We start from the raw sequence: 14,521 nt of genomic DNA, 5'->3' as shown, positions 1-14,521 counted from the left end.
TCAAGTTGAACTTGACATGAGCAATTAATGGTCTGTTCTGCCCCGGCCTTGTTCTGACTGATGATGTTGAGCTTTTCCATCATCTCTTTCCACAGATGTAGTCAGCTGATCCCTACGTATTCTATCTGGTGAAGTTCATGTGCATAGTCGCCGTTTACATTGGTGAAAAAAGGTATTAGTAATGAAGTTGTTAGTCTTGCAAAATTATATCATGTAATGTCTGGCATTGTTTCTTTCACCAAGGCCATGTTTTACGACTACAGATCCTTTTTCTTTGTTTCCACCTTTCCCACTCCAATCACCAGTAATTATCAGTGCATCCTGATTGCATGCTCGATCAATTTCAGACTACAGAAATTGGTAAAAATCTTCAATTTCTTCATCTTTGGCCTTAGTGTTTGGTGTGTAAATTTGAATAATAGTGGTATTAACTTGTCTTCCTCGTACGCATGTGGATAGTGTCCTATTACTGACAGTGTTGTACTTCAGGAAAGTTCTTGAAATGTTCTTTTTGATGATGAATGCGACACTATTCCTCTCCAAGTTGTCATTCCTGGCATAGTAGACCATATAATTGTTTGATTCAAAATGGCCAATACCAGTCCATTTCAGCTCACTAATGCCTAGGATATCAATCTTTATGCAATCCATTTCATTTTTGACAATTTCCATTTTTTCTGGATTCATACCCCGTACATTCCAGGTTCCGATTATTAATGGATGTTTGCAGCTGTTTCTTCTCATGTTGAGTCGTGCCACATCAGCAGATGAAGGTCTTGAAAGCTTTCCTCCATCCATGTCTTTAAGGTCGACTCTACTTTGAGGAGGCAGCTCTTCCCCAATTGTCTTTTGAGTGTCTTCCAACCTGGGGGGCTCATCTTCTAGCACTATATCAGGGAATATTCTGCTGCTACTCATAAGGTTTCACTGGCTAATGCTTTTCAGAAGCAGACCGCAGGGTCCTTCTTCTTAGTCTGTCTTAGTCTGGAATCTCAGCTGAAACCTGTCTACCATGGGTGACCCTGCTGGTATTTGAATACTGGCAACGTAGCTTCCAGCATCACAGCAACACCAAAGCCTCCACAGTACGACAAACTGACAGATATGTGGGGGGTTAGTAAACTCAGCAGATGATGCCAGTTCATACGTTCTTAGATTTGCAGTTTTGGGAGGGACCTAGGAGCCCATGAAGTTTAAACCTTTAAAGTTCAGGTAGAGGATAATACTCCCTGCCCAAGATCACAGCTATCATATGGCCTACTGACAGAGCAAAAGCTTTCTATTTTAGGATCAAAATGGGGAGAAACTATCCTTTGTCCCTGTTTCAAACACTAGAAATATTTGTCCATATCAGATTAAATAGGAAACCATGCTGTATGAAGAACACCTGGAGGACCCAGCATGTCTGGCCTACAGAAGAAAGGACAAAGGGAGACATGGGTGATGACATCAGGCCCTAGGGAACTGGCCCAAAGATGTTCAAACTGGACTCTGGATACAAATTATAGAGAAGTAACTTTCCTCGATACAAGAAAAACGTTCTGGTAGAGCTGCCTAATAATGAAGAAGACTCAGAAGGTGATGAGCGCCCTGCTACTGCAGGCTCTCAAGAAGAGACTGGATGGAAACGTGGTGGGTTGTAGAGGTGGTTTCTCCCTCGGGTGGCTGAGGGAGCACAGCATTTCTATGACCTCTTAGAATTGGAGGTGAACCGTGGTTTGTGAATTTTCTATCTCTGACAGTGGTCCTGATAGTTAGGTATCGAGGTGTCTGTTTATGTCATCACCCTCAATATGTCAGAAGAGCTCTACACTCCTCTCTAACTTCTGTCGCCAGCATCTGAAATTGCTAAATATAACTTCAGAGATTGTGAATAGGTACCCCCGCAACCCCACCACCACCAATGGTGGCTGCCTGGAGGCTGCACGGATAGGCAATTTGAAAAGCATGGGAAGCTATGATCATGTAGCTATGGCTTCCAGGGCTGGCAGCCTATTGGACACATACTTTGCATCCCTGATGATCTTCATTCTTTTTCTCCCTGTGTATCCTAAACAGAAGCCTTCTTAATTAGATCCTTCCTTTTGGTGTAATTCCCCCTGCTTTTTTTTTTTTTTTTTCCTTTCCTCCTATTCCTCTTCCAAGGGTCCTGAATATGAGAGATTGGTTAAAGAAAAAGGTTAAAGAAGAGGGCTACTTCCCTCCTTTATGAAACAGTCTTTTCTAGTTCCATGTTATACATAAAAAGTGGCACTTAGGACCTGAGAAGTAAGCTAAAAATCTCCAGCAAGTCTGCTGTTCCTTTTCCCTTCCTTCTTCTATCAACTGTACTATTCCTAAAGTGCCATAAGGCCTTGTTAAGATGCAAATATTGCTCCTGCCCCCAACCGGGAGCCAGTAACCCAAAGAGATTCTGATTGTTTAGCGTTTATTATTCTAATTCTTTTTCCTCTGATAATATGGGGACCCGGGAAAGAGGCTGGAGTCAGGGTCTTACCACAGGGTAGAGAAGAGAGCTGTGAGGGGTGCGAAGGCATAGGTTCACAAACCTGTGTACAATGCAAGATGGAAAGGGCCTTGGAAGTCCAGTCTGACTCCCTCATTGTACAGATGAGGAAACCAAGGTCCTGAGAGGGGAACAGTCTTGACCAAAGTCACAGAGGAGCTCACCAAAAGCACACTTCCCATCTTTGCTCAGTTTTCCATCAGGGGCTCTTGCATGTTTCTGTATAGGGGCTTTTACAGGATGGAAGTGGGTTTCCTCAAGTTGACTACTTCTCTTAAGGAATCACTGGATAGATTGTGACCTCTGCAGTTTTTCAGAAAGGAAGAGAGCATTATAGAACTATATCTCATTATCAAAGCCAAGTCAAGGTTAATCAGTACCCCTTCTCTGATTTGTATATTTTGGAAACAATGTATAGTAATTTACTGTTTCTTGGGAAGCATGGAAACACAAAAGAATGCTCTTGAATTTCTATCTCTATTTCTTCTGTGACCCTTATCTTCAACATTTTTGCCTGTAGAATTCCCAGCAGTAGGTAGACACTGTCCAAATGCTTGCAAAGTAGGGTGATAATCCACCTTTACTATTTGTGGGGTGTGTGTGTGTGTGTGTGTGTGTGTGTGTGTATGTGTGCAGAGTGTGTGTGTGAGGTAGAGAGACAGAGGTCTCAGAAGGTATTGTCTTCCTTCGTATGGATTCTCTGCATTCTTTATAGTAAGGCACCCCAGGTAATGACAAATGTTGGGACCATTTTCTCCCTTTTCCAAGGGCTCAGTGGAACAGTAGCCTGATATCCTTGTCTGGTGTTACAGCTCTCCTGTATAACCATATTACCACTGAGCAGCACAGAGGGTCAAAATGGTCTTGTAATCTCTTTCTCCCTTGAGGGGGTTGTCAATGTATTTTTTCAACACTTTAAAAATCCCAGTTGTTTATAGTAACTGGAGATGGCAGAACCTGGCTGAAGTGGGAAGGCTGAATTTTATCTAACCTATAATTTAGTTCTCCTCTCAAGTTTGTCCAAGTTCCTGAGACGCCTTTCCCCTGTAAGTTAAACCATTTTTTTGTCAAGGGAAATATAAATTAAGAGCTCTGTTTTCTGAGTTAAATGGAAACTTGGGCTAGGGAAGCAGATTCTTGCTATGCTCCTCTGATTGCCAATATAATATAGGAACTGGAGTCAGTGTGGGACTTAGACTTGAGGAATTCTAGAGGAATCCAAAACTGCAAAAATGTGGGAGCTATGTAGAGCCAGGAACCTAGCCTAAGTTTGACTCATCAGAGCTCTTCATAATCGGGTCGGAAATTCCATGGCATTATTGAAAGGGGCAAGTCTCTTTCCCTTTAGACAAAATGGATTCTGAAACCATCCCTGTTCTCTAATTGGACTTTTGGATGGATGAGCCAAAGGCCATGCCCAGACCAAGAATAGTGACGCCATGGTCATCCCTATGTTTATTGTAGAAGGATAGCTAAACTTCTAGTACTGCGTGAGCTGTCCAATTATGGATCTCTGGATTGTATGATTTGGAATACACACAATTAAGAAATAACTCTGGCCAAAACTGAGTCTGTAAAATTTGTCTAGAGCCAATAAGAAGTAACACAAACCTCCTTCAATTTCTCTTTGCAGGACTAGAAATGATGATTGCAGGCATTGAGCCCTTACTGTGAAAGACTAAGACAATTAGGAATCATGTGCTTTAATTTACACTCATGAGGCACTAAATTCCATCTTTTAGCACTTTTCCAATCTGAAGACCTAGCCATCAAGTCCATATTTCCCATGAACCTTCATAATGTTTACTTTCCTCGACCTCAAAAGACGTTATGGATAGATGATGCACAACTCCAATACAAAGTATTAACAGCCTGAAAATAGAAGTTCTATTTAGTAAAATTATGAAAAGTTACCCTCGTATATAGACAGGTAAATCAAGTAGATCTCCCTGAGGTAGTACTTCTCATGAGTGATCAGAGGATCGTTACGATTTAAGAAAAAAAGCTAGGAGTCCTTGCTAAAATGCAAATTTAAGGGCTCTACTTCCAGTTTCTGGGGGTGGGTCCTAGGAACCCGGGATAACGATGCAAATTAGCCTGGTGATACTTATGAACATAAAAGTATACATGCTCAAACTATTGGGGGCTTAACCTTTAGAGTCTTAGAATTATTTTAATGAATATGTGTATATATTAGGAAACCCTGGTGGCGTAGTGGTTAAGTACTACGGCTGCTAACCAAAGAGTAGGCAGTTTGAATCGCCAGGCGCTCCTTGGAAACTCTATGGGGCAGTTCTACCCCGTCCTATAGGGTCGCTATGAATCAGAATCGACTCGAGGGCACTGGGTTCTGGGTTATGTATATATTAAGTATTGTTATAGACTGAATGGTTGCTTTACTTTGTACATATATGTACTATGATTTTTAAATACAAGTAGATGTTATTTTAATTAACAAATACAATTCATATCCAAGGGGGTACTGAATTAATATAGCTTTGGTTTCTGATGTACTGTCTTAGTCAATAGATTTTAATCTTAAGGTAATGATTTATGGAATTTCTTGGCTTTAAAAAGCAATATTCATACGTAGAAAAATTAGTGTTTGAACTTCAAATTACTAATAGCAGAACATTTCTAGGATCATAGATGGATTCACATTCGAAAGACACTTATGAGGACCTCTCATGTGCTGAACACTGAGCTTCCCAGATTCATCCAGATATTGACAGAGCCTGGGCTCCGACACAGGTCCTATGACTCCAAATTCAGCTTCTTCTCACCTGTACCTATCTTCTGGAAGAGATGAGAACAAGAATATTCTGACCTTATGGTGAGAAGGGATGTCAGGAAAGAGAGTAGGGAAAGGACTGTAGAAGTAGGACACTTGAATTGGACAGCGACTTCAGGTGCCTCAGTGTTTTACAAAGGCTCCTCTTTGCCTATAGGTATAAAATGCGTATTACCTGGCTGCAGCCCTTGCCCCATGCTGTGGCCTGTTATTTTGCATGTGTGGTAGGAGCCCTGGGTTGTGCTGGAACAAAGCGGGTTGGAGGAAGTCTGGGGCTGGCAGGAGTGGTTAGCCTCAGTATTCTGAGGCCTGGAGGATTGTGACTTGGAGATGAGTTAGAAATTGGCATTTCCTTGCTTTGTGAGGATACTCTGACTCGTGCCTTTCCCTTCCTGGGTGCCAAGTCGTGAGATTAGCTCTTTGACTTTGGGGTGGGACTTGGCCTTTGGAAAACAGGCAACTCCTTAGTGTCACAGTACTACCACACCCTCCTCCCTCTGCTCTTGACGTTGACCACCCAGCCTGTGCACACCACCTTCTACTCCTGGGACAGTGACGTGGCCTGACCCCTGGAGCAGAGGGCTGGGCAGTCCTTGTGGGCAGTCTTCCTGAGGTTATTTCGGGGTAGATCTCTTCAGTCCTATCCTCCAGGGCTTGCATGAGAAAACCAAGGCTCCTTCCAACTCTGTTCCTACTTCAGCTTGTTAAACAGTAGATGTGTTACAGATTCAGCAGGAGCAGTTTCAGAGAAACAAAGCATATATAGTGTTCAGGTTAATTACTTAATTGTTTTCTAAGAGCTATAAACGACAGTTTTTTGCAGTTATTCTTTCAATGCTAGTATTGAAATATTGTCACCCCTTTTCTCTATAAGACCGAGTGTTATTTATTTTATGTATTTATAAAAAAAGAAAATTTTTATGATACTGATTTTTCCCGTGTCTCTTTTGTTCATTATCCCAGATTGCCAGTGTACTGTGATATTATTTTGTGTTGTGCCTGTATCTCTCTAAGTTTTCAAAGTGCTTATAAGTTCCTCCAATCAACTATGGTTTACTTCATCCTCAGCGTATGTGTGTACTTATGTGCACATACACACTCACACATATCCTTTTCAGCCCAGCGGACTACTCTCAAGGCAAGGAAAGACTTAGGTACTGTCACAGCATAGAAACAGAAGACTATTTCTAGCTTTGGTCCCCAAGGCCCACAACCTTAGGGAAATGGAAGAAGACTCAAAGCATAGAAACAAATGCCAGGAGAAGCGTTACTAAATCAATATGGTAGAAGAAAATAGATGGGAAAGTGGTGAAAGTTTACCTTTGGTGGGTACTGGGAAGAGAGGCCCTGTCTCCTAGATAGAATCTCAGGCAGGGAAGTTCTGTGTCAAGAGTCTCAGAGGTTAGTGCCTTACTGAGCTTCCCATGTCTCTGCATGACCCAGACACAGCATAGTGGGACCTGTATTGGCAAACATAGCATGGAGATAGCAGAGAAAGCCATTGGTCTGAATAGACAGGTAGCAGGATCAAAGGACAACTCTGCAGCAGTCTGTTTGGATTGATGACCAAGGACCAGGTGCTCAAAGGGTGTCTCAGCAGATACTGATGTGGACGTATGGCTTGAGGTCCAAATGGGCCTCGTCCTCTCTAAGTCCCCAAACTCTGCCTTGGAGAAAGTGAAAAATTCTTGAAAGGATTGAGTTTAAGTACATCAGAATAGCTTTTCAAACTATAAATTTAGTTGTTTCAAAAAAACAGAAAAAGGTACATTTCTTGTAGACCCCATCTGTGGCTTGTGAGTTGGCATACCTTGCCTGGGAAAGCCTCCTGAGACCTGGGGAGCTGATCACCGCTCAGTCAGTCCACTTAGACACCCGTGATGCTAAGTGGAGCCCCTTCTAGAGGTGGAGTAGGCTCCATATCATTAGCCCTAAGTGCCTCTTCATTGCAGCAGGCTCCAGAGTTAAGGCCAAGGAAAGAGTATATAAATGCTCTCCTAGCCACACTATTTTCTCTTGATCCTATATGATTAGGGAAAATCTGAGTCAAGACAGATGAGAAAGACAGAGAAAAACATAACATCTGAATATTTCTAGGTTCACTCACCCTGGAGTAAAATACCCTGACCCACAAGTGAGCATTTATTTTAATCCTTTTGTCTTTCATTTGAATCCCCAGATAATGTTCCCTCTGAAAAGCAATTTTGAAGGTGGGGAGGGGTAATCAATTTATACTGTTATAGGGTAGGCATCCTCCCCAGAAGTCCAGGGAATCTTTTGCAGATTTCAAAGGCTTCTTAACCTTGTCTGACATTTAAAAGCAAACAGAAACTCTGCCAGATAAAAGTGAGCTGAAAACAACGGTCAGGTTGAAGCCCAACTGGAAAGAGCCTGGTTCCTCCAAATTCCTTCCCTTTTACACACTCCCCGTTATGAAATGGCACCACAGAACACTGATGTCTCTCTCTTAAAAAAAAAAAAAAAAAAACAATAAAATTGCTCAATTGGATTGTCATGGCTAAAATGAGCCCAGGGCAAACTGTCAACAGTGCAAGGTCCAGATAATATTTTTTATCCCTCTATCATTAAGGTTTTAAGGGTGGGATTCAAAACCGGGAGGATTAGAACTGAGCTGTTGAGAAATTTACAGCTGAGCACGGACTCTCTCTTGCCCTCACTGATTCTTCCTCTCTCTCTGCCCTCCCTTTCTCTTTAACAAGTTAGCAGCATGCGGCTTGCCCTTTTTCCAGCAGCAATTATTAAAATAAAAAACACCTTTGGACATAAACACAAGTGAAAATTGAAACACACTCATGAAAGTTTATTATTTTTCACTTCAATAACTTCACTGTACACGGAGAACTTTATTTGCCTCAGGAGGCCTTTGGGTTAGGTAATGAAAAAGCATGGGGGCTAGGCGATCCCAAAAGATCAGGGTCAGGAGGCAGCTGCAGAGGTGGTGTGCCTCTTGGCCTTGGGCCTACAGCGCTGCTTGAGTGTATAGGCTGCATGCCCTAGAGCCAGAGCCAGCCTCTTCTCTCTCCTGTTGGCGCTGCCCTGCCTTTAGGGTCATGCTAAGGGAGCTGAGTGTTGAGCTACTTTAAGCCAGTCTGCCCCTCTGCTGACTTTGTCGTTGTTGTTAGCTGCTGTCGAGTTGGCCACCGACTTATGAAGACCCCATGCACAATGGAATAAAATGCTGCCTGCTCCTGTACCACCCCCATGATCAATTGCAGATCAGACCATTGTGATCCATAGGGTTTTCACTGGCTGCTTGTGAGAAGTAGCTTGGCAGGCCTTTCTTCCTAGTCTTAGTCTGGAAGCTCCACTGAAGCCTGTTCAGTGTGGTGGCAACACACAAGCCACCACTGACAGACGGTGGTGGCTGTGCATGAGGTGCGTTGGCCTAGAGTCCAACCTTGGTCTCTGGCATGAAAGGTGAGAATTCTACCAATGAACCACCAATGCCTCTCTGCTGGCTTGCTGGGCCCATATTCAAAGTCATGTGACTGGTTCCACAGACTTCATGTGGCTTTGCTTTGATGTACAGCACTTATGGGCCCTAACTGGGATATTCTACACTCACAGACTCAAAAGGGACAAAGGGTAAAGAAGAAGGGTAGACATTGAGGAGGCAAGGAGGTGACACAGGGCTGAAAGGAAGCCTATAATCAAAGAGAGGTAGTCACATGGGGATAATTCACTTAAGAGAAGAGAGGATTGACTATGGCATTTGATAATAGTCTTTATTACTAGAGAAAGAAGAAACGGATTTGAAATACAGGATGTGGGCCTTTGTTTATGTGAGAGAAAAATAAACCTCTATCCTATTTAAATGGTAGTTACTTGAAGTTTTCTGTCACTTGAAGCCAAACCTAGTCACAAATGCAGCCCCCATTCCAGGGTATATAAGAAGCTGTTTCTTTCAGAAATGGAACACAAGGTATGGGGAAAGCATTATAGGACTGGTGTGATAGTTCTGCTCAACAATATTCTTGGGGGTCAAGTCTCCTTAGAGTTCACCTTTCCACCATCCCTGGATTGTGGCCCTTGCCATCATGACCCAAGATGGTGGCATCCATATTTCACGTGGCAGGTGGAGAAAGGATGATAAAAGAGAGGCCCAGAGGGCACGTCATCTGTCTCCTAAAGGAGATCTTGGAGGCTGCCTTATGATACCAGTAAGAGGTTAGTCCCCTGGCCACACAAAACTGCAAGTTAGTAGTTATTGTTAGGTGCCGTGGAGTCAGTTTCAACTCACAGCAACCCTACGTGTACAACAGAAAGAAACACTTCCCAGTCCTGAGGCGTTCTCACGAACATTGCCATGTGGGAGCCCATTGTTGCAGTCATCGTGTCAATCTACCTTGTTGAGGGTCTTCCTCTTTTTTGCTTACCTTCTAGTTTACCAAGAATGATGTCCTTCTCCAGGAACTGGTTCCTCCTGATGACATGTCCCAAGTATGTAGGATGAAGTCTTGCCATCCTTCCTTCTAAGGAGTATTCTGGGTGTACTTCTTCCAAGATATATTTGTTTGTTCTTCTGGCAGTCCATGGTATGTTCAATATTCTTCTCCAGCACCATGATTCAAAGGGATCAATTCTTCTTCAGTCTTCCTTATTCATTGTCCAGCTTTCACGTGCATATGAGGTAATTAAAAATATCATGACTTGGGTCAGGCACACTTTAGATCTCAAAGTGACATCTTTACTTTTTAACACTTTAAAGAGGTCTTTTGCAGTAGATTTGCTGGATGCAATACGTAGTTTAATTTCTTGACTGCTGCTTCCAGGTGCGTTTATTGCGGATTCAAGTAAAACAAAAGCCTTGACAACTTCAGTCTTTTCTCTGTTTATTACGATGTTGCTTATTGGTCCAGTTGTGAGGATTTTGTTTTCTTTATGTTGGGGTGTAATCCATACTGAAGGCTGTATGTGGCATCAGAATTGGAGGAAGACTCATTAACAACCTTTGAGATACAGATGATACAGCCTTGCTTGCTGAAAGTGAAGAGGACTTGAAGCCTTACTGATAGCTGCACAGAAGGCTGGAAAATTTAATCTTTGTTATGAGTAGTAAAGTGCTCAATTAAAAATCCTATTATTAATGTAGGAAGAGAGAGAAGTTATTGGGGGACAGTGAGCCCTGCCACAGCCCAACCCTTGTCTGTTGTATCTGCACATGTTGGTTTAGTCATCATTTTCCATTCATCGTTCCATGAATCCATGTTTTCATAGGGAATCCGTGCTCATCATTTCCTCATTCATTTTCTCTCCCTGACTTTTTGTCTGTCTCTCCTTCAGGTTTTCACATGGTTTCTTGTTTTTTGTCCCATTTAAGGCTTCCTTGTGTCAACTTTGCACAAACCTGTCAGCCTCATAACTTAGACTCAGAACTCGGAGAGAACCAGACAATACAAAAAGAGATCACATCTATTGACTCGTTTTGTAGTTTTATCACAATGTGTTTTTTTGTTTGTTTGTTTGTTAGAAACTGGGCACAGGGTTGTGTGCCATTTTGAATGGCTTGTTTTGTATTCATCGATGTGGACTAAACTTAGCTTATCCAAGCTATCCTGGGAATGGCTTGGAATCAGAATCTCCTTTAATTCTTACTAGCGAGGGACTGTTACTTTGTTTCCTTGGGGTGCTGCATGGTGTTAGCCCCTCATCCTGAGTAGAATGACTGACGTCAAATCAAATCTTCCTCTTGATTGCCCTTTGCAGGCTGCCTCTAGCCTGCTCCATGTGAGATGTTTCTAGCTGCCTCCCTTTCTAGCCTAGTTAAATCCAGTAGGCCTTCCAGTTAACATAATGAGTGTGAGTTAAGCCCATTTATGAAATATGAAATGATCCCAAATGCTCATGATACAGCTTTCCCAGGGGGCTGCGGAGGCGGATCATAGGCTAAGAGCTTCCTGCCGGACATGCTGAAGGGAAGGCAGATGTGGCCTCCCTGGTTATGAGTAGCACCTTCCACTGATTCAGCTCTGGTCTCAAATGGTGGTGATGGTTCTCGAAGTTCCCTAGAGCCTTCTTCCAGCTCCCTGCCCCACTTTTCTTTTCACCCTAGGGTACTTGCTCTTATTTTGAGCAAGCAAGAAAAACCAAAATAATGTCGTGCCATAATGAGTTAATGTTTTGTACTGAACTCTACATTTGATAGAAGAAAATGGAACAAGAGCTGAATTAACTGATCCATTTGTACTCAGAGCCGTTGTTTGCATGTCTAGGTCGTTAGAGCTGGGTTTATTTTACCCAAGATTCAAGGTTCCTTTGGTCACAAGAGGGAAATGAGAGAAAGTATGAATTACTCAAGGCAGTTTATCTCAACTGGGGAAATAGAGGCCAAAAAGGATGCTACACATGGGGTATTAGTGCATATGGACAGTCTCAGAGCTTATCAGAGACAAGGCTTGGCATTAGCAGATAACACCCATACCCTACTCTCATACCTCTGTAGAGGAAAAGGGACTTCGGCTCCATCCCCCAGGAAGGAACCAAACCAGAACAAAACCCACTACCATCATGTTGATTCTGACTCATGGCGACTCTATAGGACAGAGTAGAACTGCTCCATAGAGTTTCTGAGGCTGTAAATCTTTATGGAAGCAGACTGCCACATCTTCTCCCATAGAGTGACTGGTGGGATCGAAGCACTGACAGTTTTGGTTAGCAGCCAAGGGCTTTAACCACTGCACCACCAGGACTCCTTCAGGAAGGAAGAATATTGGAAAAATACTTCTGGCTTCTCCCTCCTAGCCCACACCTACTTCCTGTTTCTCTCTCCCCTCAGGAGGAAGAACGGCTCATCTGATTAATGATATCATGTTCGAGTTCACTGCTATGGTGGCTCTTATATGCCTGCCTGGAAGGGAGGCCTTTAAGAGTATCTCTTCCTCTCCTACCCTCAGTCGAGTGTAATGTAGACTGGGACCCACTGGACAGCAGGTGGGTCAGAATTTTCTGACCACTCAGAATTTTCCATCTTCTCTACTTTTCCTAAGATGAAGTCCTCATGTCTAGATTATGGGAGGTGGGGAGGTTGGTAGAAAGGAAGTTTCCTATAATCTTTCTCACCAAAGAAGGCTTAAGTTATGTACTCCCACATAATAAATCAGAACCCCTGTATTTAGGAGCAAGAGAATAAAGTTAATGCTAACTTTGATCCTCATCTGACTCCTATTTTTAATTTTATAGGAACTTGAGGGTGGGGAAAAGAAGTCATGGCATTCCTTGGGTCTCTGCCTGGCCCATAGGCCTATTCCTAAAAGACCTTTCTAGTACTGACCTCCATGAACAACAGTGCGCTCCCTTATCTGTAATCATCCTTGGGATTCTTGTGAGGTGCGACTGAGTGTTTCTCCTTCACTCTAAGATCATTCCATCATCCTCTGTTATAGCTACAATCAGTAAGGGGAGAAATTAAGGTCAAAGAGAGATGACTCACAATGAAAAAGCCTTGTGATATCAAAAGGCTAAGTGCTAAAGTGCATATCAGTGTGTTAACACGGTAGGGCACTTCTCTTGTCTTCTGCCAGCCCTGCCTTGAATTCCAGTCCCATCTCCTTCTAACTGTGTGACCTGTGCAATTCTGCTGGCCTGCCTGTGCCTTAAGTCCTTTAGCTGTAAAATGGGGATAATTACAGTGCCTGCCTCATGGGATCGTTTTGAGAATGAAATAAGTTATCATATAGTGCGAAGCACATTGTAAGTGCTAGGTAAGTGTTGGCTGTCACCACCATCATCATCTTATCACCATCACCATCATGATGAACATGGAGCTCCTAGAGGTAGGGCCAGGGCTGACTTAGGTGATAAGCAGGATTCAGGCCTTATTCATATACAGGGATAGTGTCAATGTTCTGAGCTGAGAAGTAACATCCTTGAGTTTTTGTCCCAGCTGTGAGTGCCATTTGGGAGCTACTTCACTTTCTGAGTCTTAGTTTCGTTTCCTGTGGCTCCCAACCACTTGTCTGGAGACTGGAGTGGGGCTGGCCTTATGATACTTACCTGGGAATTGTTACAAATACAGATTTCCTGGTCCCTCTAGCCCTGGAGATTCTGATTAGGTGGGCCTGGAATAGCTCGGTAGCCTGTGTTTTTATCAGGTTGCACTACCCTTACATCTGGAACACAACTAGAGCTTGGGCATCATGGCCCCAGGTCATCTTTGAGGTTTTAAGTTTAAATTGCCCTGGTTGTATTCCAGATGGGTGTGAATGAATGGAAGGAAAGGACAATTTGAAAAACATGTGAAGGAGTAAAAGTTAGTTGGCAGGAATTTAGTGAAAGATAATCTTTTGCTGATTTGCTCATTCAAAAAACCAAGAATTTTAGCTCAAATGTATAACAGACTTCAATTCTGCAGCTCACCGGAGCTTTTTAGCAAGCCAGTCTGCTCTATTCTTCTCTGTCTTGGGACCCAGAGCCTGGTCTCTGTGAGAAGAGGAACTGCCCCAGATAAGCAGGAGGAATTGTCTCTCCAAACCCAGTTTCCAACACCTCCATTTCCCTTGAGCCAAATGCTCATTCCATTAACCAGAATCTTCAGTGGCCAAGAGCAGAAAGGAGAATTCATCTTGTCTGTCACCCTAATGTGGGGTGAGGCTGTTCCCAAACCATCCCATCTCTGAGCTCCTTTCCTTGGCAAAGAAAATGGCTTTGCTGTAATCCCACAGCGCTTCTCTCTTTAATCCAAAGAGTGAAACAGAAAAACAAAAACAAAGAAAAAAAATGGTCCCTTCCACCATATAAACTGGAACTTCTTTTATCCATTGAATGACATGGTTTCTCGCTTCTTCCCCTCACCATGGGGACAGGGTGGAGCCCACATTCCCTCAAGGAACCCAAGGTCACAACATTCATGGTGAACAAACTGTAGCCTCTAGAATGCATTTCCAATTAACACACACAAAGCATTTCCTACTGTCTCTTAAATTATGGTTCTATATTTATCACTGCCAGTGCACCCCTCCCTCCCTCCCTCTGAGCCCCATACTCCCCACACCCCCTTTAATCATTTGCAGAAGTGTTTCCATTCTTCTTTTTTCCGTTTTCGGAATCACTTTTATTATAAGAAGAATGTAATTGTTGCTAACATTTTGATTTCCCTGTTCAATGAGATTTACATGACATTAAAGCTTTGTGATATAAGTCCTCATCTGCTTCCAAGTTTTCTGTCCGTTGGCATTTAATCTGTGCAGAATTTCATTATTTTCTGA

At 42.9% G+C, this 14,521-nt stretch overlaps 1 long non-coding RNA gene across 2 annotated transcripts in view; it reads left to right on the top strand.

The window, feature by feature from the left end:
• Positions 1-14,521, top strand: part of LOC126078079 (uncharacterized) — a 470,413-nt gene that overhangs the window by 13,865 nt on the left and 442,027 nt on the right. The window contains exon 2 of one of the 2 annotated variants that reach the window (XR_007517957.1): positions 9,702-9,853. The exons of the other annotated variant lie outside the window; for it this stretch is intronic. This is a non-coding gene — a long non-coding RNA (uncharacterized LOC126078079). The remainder of the gene's footprint in view (positions 1-9,701; positions 9,854-14,521) is intronic. 2 annotated transcript variants of the gene reach the window in all.

The sequence above is a fragment of the Elephas maximus genome, chromosome 6 (genome assembly GCF_024166365.1).
Source record: "Elephas maximus indicus isolate mEleMax1 chromosome 6, mEleMax1 primary haplotype, whole genome shotgun sequence".
Lineage (NCBI taxonomy): Eukaryota > Metazoa > Chordata > Mammalia > Proboscidea > Elephantidae > Elephas > Elephas maximus.
This window is presented reverse-complemented; position numbering and strand designations above follow the sequence as displayed.